Source organism: Calidris pugnax, unplaced genomic scaffold, assembly GCF_001431845.1.
Source record: "Calidris pugnax isolate Ruff unplaced genomic scaffold, ASM143184v1 scaffold8, whole genome shotgun sequence".
Taxonomy (NCBI): Eukaryota; Metazoa; Chordata; class Aves; order Charadriiformes; family Scolopacidae; genus Calidris; species Calidris pugnax.
In genome coordinates this window covers 9,044,788-9,058,509 of record NW_015090830.1, presented here as the reverse complement: position 1 = coordinate 9,058,509, position 13,722 = coordinate 9,044,788, and the positions used below count along the sequence as shown (strand labels likewise).

The window sequence follows — 13,722 nt, the reverse complement described above, 5'->3', positions numbered from 1 at the left end:
ATATTAAAATGTTGCATATAATATAGCTCAAGGTAGGAATAAGGCCCTGTAAAAACACTTCAAAACTTTTTGTAGAAAAAAATGCTTTGTAGTCTGTAAGCTTTCTTTCATCACTAATATTTTGTTTTCAGTTTGAAAGAAGAGACTGTTTTTTAAAAAAAACCTTAAGTTAAATTACTAGCTGTGCATATTGTAATGAAACAGTCCCTAATTCTAAAAAGAAACAAAACCCAGAGACTAGATGACAATTGATAGATATAAAAATTCTAGTAACTGAAATGTCTTGTATTTATCTTATACAATTATTATTCAGTAAATACATTAATACATTCATTAAATACAAATAAACAGCATTTTTCACACAGAAGTGTGTTTTGACTCCTAACTGACTTCCAGTTATAATGAAACGATAAACATTTGGTTTCCAATTATAATAGTAATTTATTCATCTTAGATTCAAAATAAATAAAAAAGGAGAGAGATAATTGAAAAAAATTATTAATACTGCATGCCTTATAAAATAATTTCTTTACTTACATAAAACCACAGAATTCACAGTATATTGATATAAATGATAGAGTTTTACTGGGATAAATGTAATCCCCCATCTGAATCGGTCAGGAAAATTATTAATTTTCTAGCTAACTGTATTTGTGGAAACACACAATTTTAATTAATTTTTTTAGTTGTGTAACAGAAGAAGGAATTGGATAACCTATAACACATGAATCCATTTTCATTTAACCGTGACATCTACCTTGACATTGTAATACAGTATCCTTAAGTCTTTTTTGCAGCCTGTTTTAGCTGTTTGCTTGCTAGCTAAATATCATAGCATATACAGTGATTGCATTTTGGTTTTTGTCTGTTGTGGGTGCAGCTGGAGAATCATTTGGACAAAATAGCAAGATTCATTGTCACTTTGGATATGGCGTGGACAGGCAAAGACCCTACCTAGAAGAGGCCCTTGCAAGTTTGCCTTTTTAGTTTGGACTAAAGAGAGTTGTTAGGCAAAAGATAATCTCATTGAATGTGACACGAGCCACGGAGGGCTAGTCACTGTTGGTTGAATAGTTAGTATCGGTTGTTAATTTATGAATGTCCAACAGCCATGTAAAAGGAATCTGTGACTATAGTGATACAGAAGAAAAAAAAATAATAAAAAACCCCCCAGAAGAACAAATGAGACACAGTTCATTAGGAGGGACTTATCAGAGAAACAGAATAGAGGTGGATTGAAACAGGCTATCTAACAGAATTAATAATAAAATCTAAAATAAAAAGCAAAACAAATTCTTGGATGTTTTTTGTTTTCTTTTAGTTTCCCCTCAGAACACATTTTTTTCTATATTCATATAATATTCCCAGTACTATATACTTGGCTGAATAAGTAGCCGACTGTAAAGTTTATACATACATAAATATATATAATAGAAACCTACATAAATATATATAGAAACAAACAAAAAATATAACTGCACTCAGAACTGGATAACTTAAAACTTTGTCAGCTATCCAATCACCTTTCAAATAGCAGTTGTGATAAAGCCATTACCGTCTGAAGAGCCTCAGTTTTGCAAGCCTGATTCCAAAGCCTTTCATGAAACTAAGATTATCTCACAGAATTCAGCTGAGAAAGACACCAGTGTAACACTAAGTTCTATCAAAAAATCTATTTGTATCTGTACTCCTCCTGGTTTTTGGTTTTTTTTGGTTCTTTTTATTTATTTATTTTGATCTTTTTATGTTATGGCTAGTTCCTGATGATTTAAAAAAAATAATTAGAGACCATAGCTTTGCTTATATGAATTTTTATTCCTGTCCTTCAATATTTTTTTTTTTTCCCAAAGGAGAATTTCTCCTTTTTGAGCAAAAAGGATGAAAAGTCTCCAGTAGACACTAGTTTTGTACAATGCACTGATAGGCACTGTAGCTGATGTATATTACCTGCCAATTGCCAATTGACTGCATTCCAGCGTTCCAACTTAGAAGTCTGGTTGGCCAAAAACTATTGTCAGAACATAAAGGTAACATCTGTCACTAAAGTAATCCTTACCTAAATTTTCCCCTTCCAGTCATCGCTTTATAAATACCAAAAGACGATAGTAAAAGAAAATTCCTTTTAGTGTCTGAATTGTCACTAGTAAGGGAATTGTGTATGAAATCTCCAAATGACATTGAAACATTCTTTTTACCACAGAATGTTACAAAATAAAGTTAATTACTGTGCAGCTGGTACTCTATGCCATTTTATCACCAAAATATATAAAAAAAACCCCAACAACTAACAATGGTACCCAATACAGTTTATATTCTGCTAGGCACTGTCAAACAGTTTAATACAGTCTGCTGGATGATCGCTTCAGAGCGATAGTGGTAGTCCTTGGGAAGGGGGAAAAGAAGGAGGACAATCTTTTCTGTCAAAAGGACCATGACCAACCTGTCCAGATGTCCACAAGTTTAGAGCACTTCAGTTTTTAACTCCCTAAGTATAACAAGGTTAGCCTGAAATTCGTGTGTAATGGAGTGTTTTGTGATTATTACATGAAAAATTAGGTTTTGCAAGTCTCAAAATATGTTTTCAAAATGTGTTAGCACCTTGGAAATTATTGATGAAAGCACTGTTCTATTCAGGTTTTCTGTGTGTTTCCTAGAGATACTAATTGGTGTTGCAAGCAGAAGGCTTGCAGTGAGAACAGTGAAAGATTGCCAGAATGCAGATTAGCAACAATTATAGTATAATATTCTGTCTGATTTTTCTTCCTCTGAGGCTTTCTAGAATGGCATGACTACTGGGCAGCTGTCATTCTCTCCTACCTCTTTTTCTATGTTTCTTCAACTATGAAAAAGTCTATAGTGTTTAATAATTTCAGTGAGAGGGGCTGTGAGAGATCCTAAGATGTGGTGATCAGAACAGTCTTCTGGAGAGGAATGGCCTCGGTTAACATCTCTGCCTGATTAGCTGCCATCTGTACTGAATTTGTGAATGATTTTGGAGTTAATGAAGTCACACTTCGGATAGAAAATTTGCCAGAGGGAAAAAAACCAAACCAAACCAAAAAAATCTACCTTTTAAACAAATCCTCTATTCTTATAATAACAAGTTTTAAAGTTTGTATTTCACAATCTTTAACCTACAGATAGCACCTAATGGGCTTAATGCCATGATATAGATAAACTTGGGGAAAATAAAATTTAATATCACAACTGTAGGTGAAGCTTTTTTTTTTTTTTTTCCCTCTTTGCACTCTTGGTCGCGCCATTAAATTCAAAACCTCAAATCCATTAGACTTTTCTTAAGGATCTGTCTGTCATCTTTCCTCCTTCAGGCAGGCTGTGCAATCCACCAGAAAACATTTCAAATGAATGCTAAGGTCTGGGAAATTTCCCAGACATCCTCTTTTCTCTTGTTTTTACAGTTCTTTTAAGAACAAGTTTATCTATAATTTCATAGTGTTATTCTAGGCTTTCTTAAATCCAATTGTTGTGTCAGTTCACTTTCACTTACACTGGAAGATCTTTACTTCCCAAGCTATAGCAAAAAAATATACACATGTATGAATATGGGATAATCATTCCTCCTAAATTGTACCATGAGTGAGAGCTACTTTCTTGCTTGCTACCTGATCCCTATACTTGCAAATGTCATTACTCTGGAATATCTTCATGCTGTTGCCTCCTGTTGCTACTTCATTACTTGCTGCTTGTTATTCCATTTTCTAGTTGCTCATCAGTCCATACTCAATTATGTCAATGCTCTATTATTTGAGTTATACTGATATAATAATTTCAGTGTATTTATACCTGTCCAGAAGATACCTTTATCCTACAGGTTGGAGTTTACTATTTTTTTTCTTGTCTACCACACCCCACACCACACCTCTGAGCAAATGAATGATTTCACTTGACTTATTCAACCAGGCTTGAAACAGGGTACATAAGTACAGGATACAGAATAGAACCCTCTCAGAAGAGGATAAATGAAAGACCACTCAGTACTGTACCTTGAGACTTCAAAAGATGCAATTTGTCTCCTTGGCTGTCACATACTTGCTCTGTAATCTCAGATGATCACTTTGTCTTTGCCTGAGTTTCTTATTTATATCGTCTAGAATAACAGAATAGAATAACAGAATGATATTTTATTATTGTATTCCGTAGAGTAATAAAAAAAAGTATATTCCTTCTCTGCATTTTGGACAAAGCAGTAATGAAAGCCACAAGGCCTACTAGTGTTGCTGTAACTATACTGATCCAAGGACTTATACAGGAGGTATAGCTTTTTTAATAAAGTTAAAATATTTTACTAACCTGTCTGGCTATATTTGAACAAAAAAAATTATATCCTTTCAAGCACAGAGGCCCATTTTTAGATCTGAAATAGAAAAAGAGGACTTAAAGACTAAGGAAAAGTTGAGGACAATTTCTCTAAGTTAATTAGATAGCTATCAGTTACATAAACTCCATAATGAAAAAAAATAAATATATGTATATATTTGCGACCAGTGAAGTAGATCGGTATGAGAAGGGCGCTGAAGAGAAAAAAAAGAGGTCTTTAGCTCTCAAAGGAAAGAGAGAGTTAGGTAGTTTATAACCTGCAAACATACAGAGGTTAGAAAGGAAGAGAGAGGGATTTTAAGGTTCAATAAAATCAAAAACTCATTTGAGTTCATTGTTTTTTGGCTTCCAGCTGAGCTTTGAAATTCTGTTCCAGGTTTATCTTTGAAAGGTGTTTTGTTGGTTTCCCTTGAAAATTGGGAGTGAAAGATCAGAGATGAAATGACTGTTTTGAAAAACCTGTGTCTCCTGTGGCAGATGGATGTAGCCCTTCACGAATTACCTGTGCGAGTTGATTGCAGTGCATAGTGGTTGCTGATTTCTACCCACGTATTTATCAGAAATGCGTACAGCACAATGTGTGAAATGTGTCACATGATGGGAAAAACCACATGTAGAATTCAGTGATCTGTTTCTTCAGAGGATTGGGAAGAGTTCCTTTTCACATTATTGAGTTGGGTATTACAAGTGGTCTTCAGCACACAGATATTTTTTCCCTGAAATAATAATTTTTAAGTATTTGTTTTGTCAAGCAGTGTTCCATATAGATGACACCTGGGTGGAAAAAGTAGGCACTTCCTTATTGGCTTTCATTTCAAATTCAGTAACTGTCTTCAGAATATCGCTGTAATAGTCTCATATTATTACCATTTTCTCAGATGCTTTGGTTAATATAAAAAAACATAACCATTAAACAACACCATATAGAAAACCAGCAAATCAACATATACATCCTTGCATAACCAGCAACCATGAAAGACATGTCAAAAAATATTGTACTATACAGACATGTTCTTAAATATCATCAGATTTGCTCAGATACTATTTCTCAAATCCGCAAGTATATCTGACTTTTCTAGCTAAGCTTCCTAGTCCAATAGAATCTATTGTGTTGGCCTAATCTCTCTTACATTAAAGACTGAGACAGTAACAGAGAATGCATGAAGCATAGAACTATGTAGATATTACAGGAGGCATTCAGAACAGTCTTGATATAAGTGTGGAGCCCAGGGTCAGAATAAGCATGATTTCATTTATCTGATGAGTGTTTACCTCTCTGTTCTTATACAGCAGTACCAGCATGTGTATAAAGGATGTTTACCAAGTGTGAAGAGCTCTTTGAGTGTCAGTATAATTACAGTGCTGGTGGAGTATTACAGTACACAGAAGCATTCCTAAGAGAAAATTTCCTTGCCTCCAAAGCTTCTAATTGACCCTTCTCCATCAACAGTTTATCATGCCCATATGTGATGCGTTATTCTAAGGGTGATGTGCTACTTAAGAGCAGGTATTTCTTTTCAAAATTAGCCAAGACACATCCTTTATATTACTGAGCTATGCAAGAAACAATTTTTATGATGTGAATGCAGGTCTTTATAGTTAATCCTGGTGTACAACTAATTTTGAAAAGCTATCAGTTGCAGCCTGCTGTATACTGTTTTAAAGGAAGGACCATCTGGGAGAAACTAGGATGTGATCTTTTAATTAGCTTTTATCATCATGCATACATAGTACAACTGATAATTCTATATTACACAGGCAATATCAAATATTATTCTGCCTAAACAGAATACCTGATGTACAGTACTTCATCCTGTTGCAATGCACTGTAGATTGTATAACGTTAGATACAAAAGGCTACAGATTATTATGCACTATATATATGTGTGGTATATTCTTAAGAGATTTCTCATCATGGTTTAAAATAATTCACAGACAAATTATAAAGGAGGGTCTCTAATTCTGGCTCATCAATGGTGAAGAAATTATCCTTTTTAGCAAACCAGTATCATAAACGATATTACCATTCCCTACATTAATTTTTTCTTTCAATTATCCTTTTTAGCAAACCAGTATCATAAATGATATTACCATTCCCTACATTAAATTTTCTTTCGTGATTTCAGGTCATACTGGCCCAACAAACGGCAGTCATCCCATAAAGGAACTTTTACTTTGCTGTATAAACTGAGAACAATACAAAAAACCATAGCAAGACTATTTAATATTCTAAAATAATTTTAAAGGCATTGAACACAAGGTGAAACTCCAAGCACTTTAAGAAATACTTATATTAAAACATTTCAAATGCATTGCAAATATAATTCTTGTCATTCAAGATTTATTTTTTAATGCCAAATATAACATTTATGGGATTTGTGAATAGTAAAGTGCATTTTCCAATACTTAAACTTCTAATAAATGTGAGAGATAGAATCATATGCTTTAACAAGCTTCTTTAAAATATGATCCTCTGTTACACTTCAACTGTGAGGTTCCACGAGAAATGGTTGTTTCCATTTCTTCCTGTCTGCTGAGAAAGAATGTAATCCTTCTACTGTCATCTAATTAGCAGAAATGGGACTATCCATGCTGCAGGCACAGGCACTGGCACAAGTTTGAGGAGCCACTGCGTAGACATCAATGAACACTTTATTAAATTACACAGTGTCCTAAGCAGGCACAGTCTCTCAATGCCCCAATTCTTTATGCTTTAGTGAACTGCCTCTGCTCTCTGAAGCTGTAAGGTTTCAGCCTGAGCTGAAGATATAAACTCCTGATAAGATTATAGTGAGTTTTTAGATATTTGGCACACTTCTGTGCTTATTCTCTTTCTCTAATAAGGCTTAGAGTTTGCTGGCAGGTGGAAACATCGGATAGCAAGCACTGGACTAGGAGATTTAAAATTCCACCTGTCCCAAAGGACAAGAATGTCTTTTTTATAACCATTCAGCATTCTTCATTACAATTCAACCTGTTCAGGAAAACCCTTCAGTACAGGGAGAAAGAATATGAAGTCCCCAGGTCTAGATATTCAACGATCTCTCACTTTTGGCTCTTGGCAACATTCAGACAGAATTTTACAATCTTTTAATTTCCAGAAAACTCATGGTCTGTCAAAGTTGGAAGGTAATGAAGAATATGGAGTCTTAACAAAATATCTTTAGCATATGATCTTGTGTCTAAATTGCAACGTTATACTGATACAAATATATTTACTTTCTTTCGTAAATCACTATTAGCCTCCTACATCATACTTGAATGATTATTTCATACTTCTTAAGAATACTACTGTTCATACATCTTCTTTCCCTCCCCCCCCCCTTTTTTTTTAAAGATGATTGATAAAAAATCCACCGTATTGAGACTGTTCAAAGCTATTATACTCCTACTCCTCAATTATTTTCTTCAGAACTGTGTCTAAGTAGTTTATTCTTATGTTAAGCAACCTATTATGATCTTTCCACTTCTTTTTATAAAATCATATTCTGCACATCAGATTTCTTTAATTTTTTGGGAATACTTTGAAATTTAATTCTGGGGTGTTTTAATTCAGGGAAATGGGGGATATGTGTTCTATAAATTTAATAAATTAATTCTCTAATTGTTCATTCCAATTATGCAGAAAATATGGGGTAGCAACCAAAACCTGTGAAAGTTAACTCAGTATATATAATCGGATAGAAAAGAAGCATCTAGAAGGTAGAACGGGATGCAGCAAGGAATGAAAAGCTATGGGAATCTCACAAGGTATAAAAACTATAAAGATTTAAATAACTTTTGCCTGTCCACAAGTTACCTACCACCTTGTAGCCGTTGCATGTACAACTTTGCTCACAAAATTTTAGGGATCAAGCTAAATTTAAATGTCTAAGTAGAGAATTACCATAATAGTACACTGCTTACTATGTCTTGCTGTGAGAAAAAGTGAGTTCACTATATAGAGAGCTAAGAATTATTGTTAGGTATCCAATAATCTAGTTAATGCAGAAAAGCCTCATTAATAAGTAGTCAAAATTGTTATGCAAGATAACTAACATCTTCTGCCTTCTCTCTGGTGTTCTGTTTACCCTTTCAATTTCTTGCTATGTCTGAAGACTGAGGGTTTCAGTCTTCCTTAAGAAGAGCAGGGAAGGGTTGTGATGAGGCGTCTCGAGATCTTTACAGGGAGGAAGACAATGTTCTCTGCAGCATGGAAACTGAGAGAAGTGTTAAGGCTTTCTTTCTCTTCAGCTTAATGTCTTCAGTTTAATGTCCACTTGGGGTTATTTTACCTATTTTTTAGATACCACATTTATTGAACTACCAGTGGAAGACAGACTGAATCTTTAACGTTCCACTTTGAAATCAATATAGTGCACATTAACTTGTTTTTTTTAATAACAATTAGGATTTGTACTATATAAATACACTTAGAAATAAGGCATAAGGTATGCTTCTATGTAATCTCTTTGTTGTCTAAAACAATACTTAACTTTCATAGCAGAAGTTATAATGCCCAGTATTTCCTTTTCCTTTGTTTGCTCTGCAGTGTTTCAGTGTTTTCAGTGTTCTCCACATGAAATGTGAAATATAAAAAATTCTCATTTGAGTGAAGTTGTTTTGGTGATTAGGAAATATGATTAGTATTACTAATTAAAATACATAACTTTTAGTTCTTTTATTTGGTTTAGCATCAAACCATAAATACTCGATTAAAATTCCTAAGTGGATCAAGGGTTGCAGGACTTCAAAAAGAGGAATGAGTTCTAAAGTTTAAAGATATTGCTGACTACTTTGCAAATTCACGCTATAATTTAATAACTCGAAATGTGGTCACTGTGGTGTGTAAGTGTTCCACTGGAGGCTATGAAATAAGCAGATTATTGACAATTTGCCAATTATGTGCTTGCTTCAGAACTAGGCATTTAAATTATGAATGGCTTTAGACAACTTCATTGGGATATAATAGATAAAGCAGGAAATATAGATCTGTAATACAAGGAATGATGAGATTAGAATCCATTAAGAATTGATAATTTGAAAGAACTCATTTGTTTGCTTCAAGTACTCTTAAAAACGTTATAAAAAGTGTTGTCTTCTTTTTCCCTTAAGGAATAACTTACATCCATAAGTTACACTTACAGAGGAAAATATATTATGTTTTGAATAACAGTCTCTTGCAAAGGTGTCTGTTTAAAGTACTTGCTTCATCATATTGTGCTCTAAAGCATTAGAAATTTATTGCTGGTTTTGATAAAGAGATGGAAAATAGGTTAAAACAACTAAATTATCTGAGCTGGAAGCTCTTCTCAGGCTTATTGTTATTAAGAATGCAGCTTTTTCTGCACTTAGCTGCCTTCTTACTTCCATTTTTACTATCTTGTAAAATAGTTCCTACTATTTCAAAACCTAGACAGAGTTTTGAATTTCATTTATGACATCATAAGCCAGGAATCAGAGTTCAAATGAAATAGAAAGTCACCTTACCAAGTTACCTACTTCAAGAAGGACATCAAAATGGTACCAGTTGTGTCTCATGGCTGATGGCTGGAGCTCCATTGAAGAAAGTTCTGCAGCCTGTGCTGGTAGCTCTGTACTCGTGGCCGGAGGAGGATCGAAGAGAATAAGACAGAAAATAAATAAAGTTTCTCATTGTGGCTGTGTAAGAATAGCTCTACTGGTGTCAACTCTGCAGAGCAAGAACAAAACAAGAACACAATATGCTCCAATGTCTTCCATTGTAATAAAATTAAAGATTGTTCTCATAAAATTCCAATGTAGTTTAACCTAATTTTTCATGAAGCATCTTAAGCTCCAAAAATATCTTTCTTTTGTACGAACATAGCAAAAAAGGACTGTAAAACAAGATTAGATATGTGGATAGATAATGGCTACCAATTGAAACAGAAACGGTGAAAGCAGACATGGCATTGTATAAATATCTTTGTTTAAAAAAGCTTTTTGAAATGTTACACAATTAAAATTCAGTTCAAGTTTGTCCAAGGTTAAATATGGAACAAAAATCATAAATGGCAACCATCCCAAGTAAATTTTTTTGCTGTTCCATTTTGCTTTTCACAAGAGATATATTTTACTAAAATTTCTTTATTAACAAAAAGACAAGTTTTTGATCTATATCACATTTCTTATTTTAAACTTATTTTTGCTGAGTTCCAAAAGCAACTATATATTAATGCCAAAGACAGACATAAGAGGAAATTGTTAACTAAAGAAAGAACATCTCAGCTGTAAAAGATCAACCTCCTGGAACAACCAGTAAATGGAAGTCTAAGAAGCGCATCTTATATGTCCATTAAATCTCAAGAATTTCAAATGGTATGAAATCTGTTTTAGTATTTTTAGGAGGTTGCATGACTGAGCAAAAAAAATAAAAAGTATTCTCCAAATTTTGCAAAAGTTATATTTGAAATCACATGAATACAGTTGGAATTGCATTAAAACATTTTCATCTAAGTTCTGAGTGATATAAAGTGATTAATCTGGGGAAAGTGAGAAGTGCCTAATAGTTTTAAAATTGTTAGCCAAAAGCTAACAGTGAAGAGATTAACAGCTTCAGTGATGATTGATCCATCTCCTCCATACCAGAGATTGCTCCAAGAAGACATATTAAAAATCATTCCAAAACAAAAACCTATATAAACAAGGGTAGAGTTGGGCACAGTGTTCCTCTGTTGTGAGTTTAATGTAATTTAGAAGGATATTACACATAAATATGGAAACTTGCACATATTAGAAACCTTTAATTTTTGCCTTTTTTATTATTTTTTGCCTTTGTTTCTTTTCTGTTGCGGGAAAAAGTTGAGAAATTATCATCTGGAAGAAGTATAGAGAGATTTCAGAGAAAAACTGGTGAAATAGTTTGATACAAAACTATTTAAAGTCATTTAAAAATATTTCAGTTCTTTAAAAAACAATGCTTATGTAAAGGTAGCAAAACTATTGCAATGTTAGTTAGTTCTCAGACACTCTTCTAAAATAAGATTTTCAAAGTTTAGACCTTTTCCAATTTGTTTTCTAAGGAATTAAAAAAACAGATGATAAATTTATGTTCATCCGTTGACTATTCCAGCTCTGGCAGGGAAGCACAGAACCCGAATATGCAATGTATTACAGAACTGGGACTTCTATCTATGTTCTGTACTTACATATTAAAAGGTTTCCTTCATCTAATTCTTGTCAAACATTTCCCTTATTCTAGTGCTTTTATTTAATTTTTATTAGTTCAGTCTGTTTTTTCTTGTTTGCTAGCTTATTTTTAAAGGTAAATGTTATTGCTTTAGTGTAGATTGCTATCAAACTCATTATATTTTAAGCAGGAAACTGAACTCCAACAGGCATCTCAAAGGAGGGAAAAGACCTTGCTGTTACCTACATCCATTAAGCAGGCATGCTTGCCAAGTCTGTGTGCATTAGCTACTTTTGTAACTTTAACAAATTTCATCTGAGCTTTTATTCTGCTGACCTAATTTAACAAGAAGGAAATTCAATAACAACCCCTAATATTGAAGCATTATTTCCCAGGAGGAATTTAACAACACTTTTACATCAAATAATAATGTGTGAATAATGGAATATATACACTGATGGCAACAAGAAAGTGAAAAAAGACCAAAAAAATACCTATAAGACAATATATTATATCACCTTTTCAGAAATCCTGAATAGCTTTCCAATTTTTAGGGAAACTAATAATATCCTGAAGAGATAATTTCAAGTTTGAAAATCCCAAGGTCTTTGAGAATAAACATTTCTAATTGTCTAAGAATAAATCATAGCCCTCACCTCTCACTCAGTATACCTTCTTTTTTTCAAAAGAACATAAGTTGTGATAAATAATTATCCAAGGTGGAGGACCACATCTCCAGTTTATATATTCTGATATAATTCAGCATATGCTATCAGTGGTTTATATTAGAACAGATTGTTCTGGGTAGCACTCAAAGTTTAAAAATTAAGTAAATGTCAAAATTTTAGAAGTAAAGAAGAAAGGGTATATGAATGATACATAACCTGGTTTTTGTTTAGACAAATGGAAACAAATGTTTGTGAGATATTGTGTGAACAGTCTTGGGGCTACAGTCCTTGAAAGCAGTGGCTTTGAGAAGTTCTTTAGTTTTCCAAATGCTGGAGAACAGGAAAAAAACGTTCTCCTGAGAGAATTTAACTCTGAAGACAAAAGCTGGTTTGTGAACCAAACCTGTTCACTTATTAACACACATGCACACGTGTGCACACACACAGAGCCTTCTAACTGCAAGAAATCACTACATTTCATAGGCTTTCCGCTCTAAACCCTTGATGTTTTATTGCAAACTCTTTTAATAACACAGGCTTCCACATCAATATCAAACTAAACACAGAAAGATTTTCTGAAATTTTTACGTAGCTCTACTTTGAAAAATAAAAAATATTTATCATGATAGAGAGCTATAGCACAATGTTATTGAAATCAGAGGACACAGGGGTTTTCTGTGTGGAATGTCACTTACCTATGAAAAAGGGAAAAGAGGAGAAAAAACAACCCAAGATTTTTACTGCTTGAATTTTGTGCCACATGTGGAAGAATATACAAAATTGCAACCACCATGCATTTTATTTTCTGTGGGCATGCTGAAAAAAACCCCAAAATACCCCGATTAAAATTGGTGGAAACTATGCCCTAATAAGATGACAAATCATAGGTTTTAATGATTTACTGAAGGAAAATATTACCAAATGATCTCACTAGCAGAAAATGTTATTCTTCAAATGCTGGGACAGAAGTAAGGTGAATAAACTTGTGACTAAACTTGTCTTGCTGAAATAACATCTCATGGTTCTGTCAGAAGAAGGAAAAACTAATAGAAAACAAAGCAAAGCAAAAAATGAAGTGCAGAGAAAACAAAAATGCAGAGGCTTGCCTTCTCTCTGCAATATCACTTCCCACGGTGAGATTAATTTCAGTACTTTCCAAAATTAGTTATACAGGCTACTTGCAAAACAGGTCGTCATTTTTTAAATACTTCCTACATTTTAAGGCTTTTTGCATCGCTTCATATTGCAAGATCATCTCAAGAACTTTTTCTATTTAAAAGTTTGCTTCTTGTCATGTTGTATTTCTTCTGATGCATATGATGTTCTCTTTTGCCATTTAAAATACCCTGGAGAACTGGTGGTTTACCATTTCCTCATTTCTAAAACTACTCTGTGTTGGCTTTTCAGTTCTCTTGATAGTAAGATTAATAAAACACTCGAATTCTTGTAAATCAAATTGGGTGGAAAACATTTGAAGCAAAGGCAGCAGCAGTTAATGTGTAAGTTTCAGCAATATTAATCCCCTAGTCTATATAAAGAACACTCTTCAAAGTTTCTAAAAGGAAAGGTTTTAAGGGCAAATAGTTG

At 33.4% G+C, this 13,722-nt stretch overlaps 1 protein-coding gene across 3 annotated transcripts in view; it reads left to right on the top strand.

Annotated features, from left to right (window-relative positions):
• The window catches only part of CDH10 (cadherin 10, type 2 (T2-cadherin)), a 96,571-nt gene that overhangs the window by 24,979 nt on the left and 57,870 nt on the right, over positions 1-13,722 (top strand). The gene's annotated exons all lie outside the window — the stretch shown is intronic.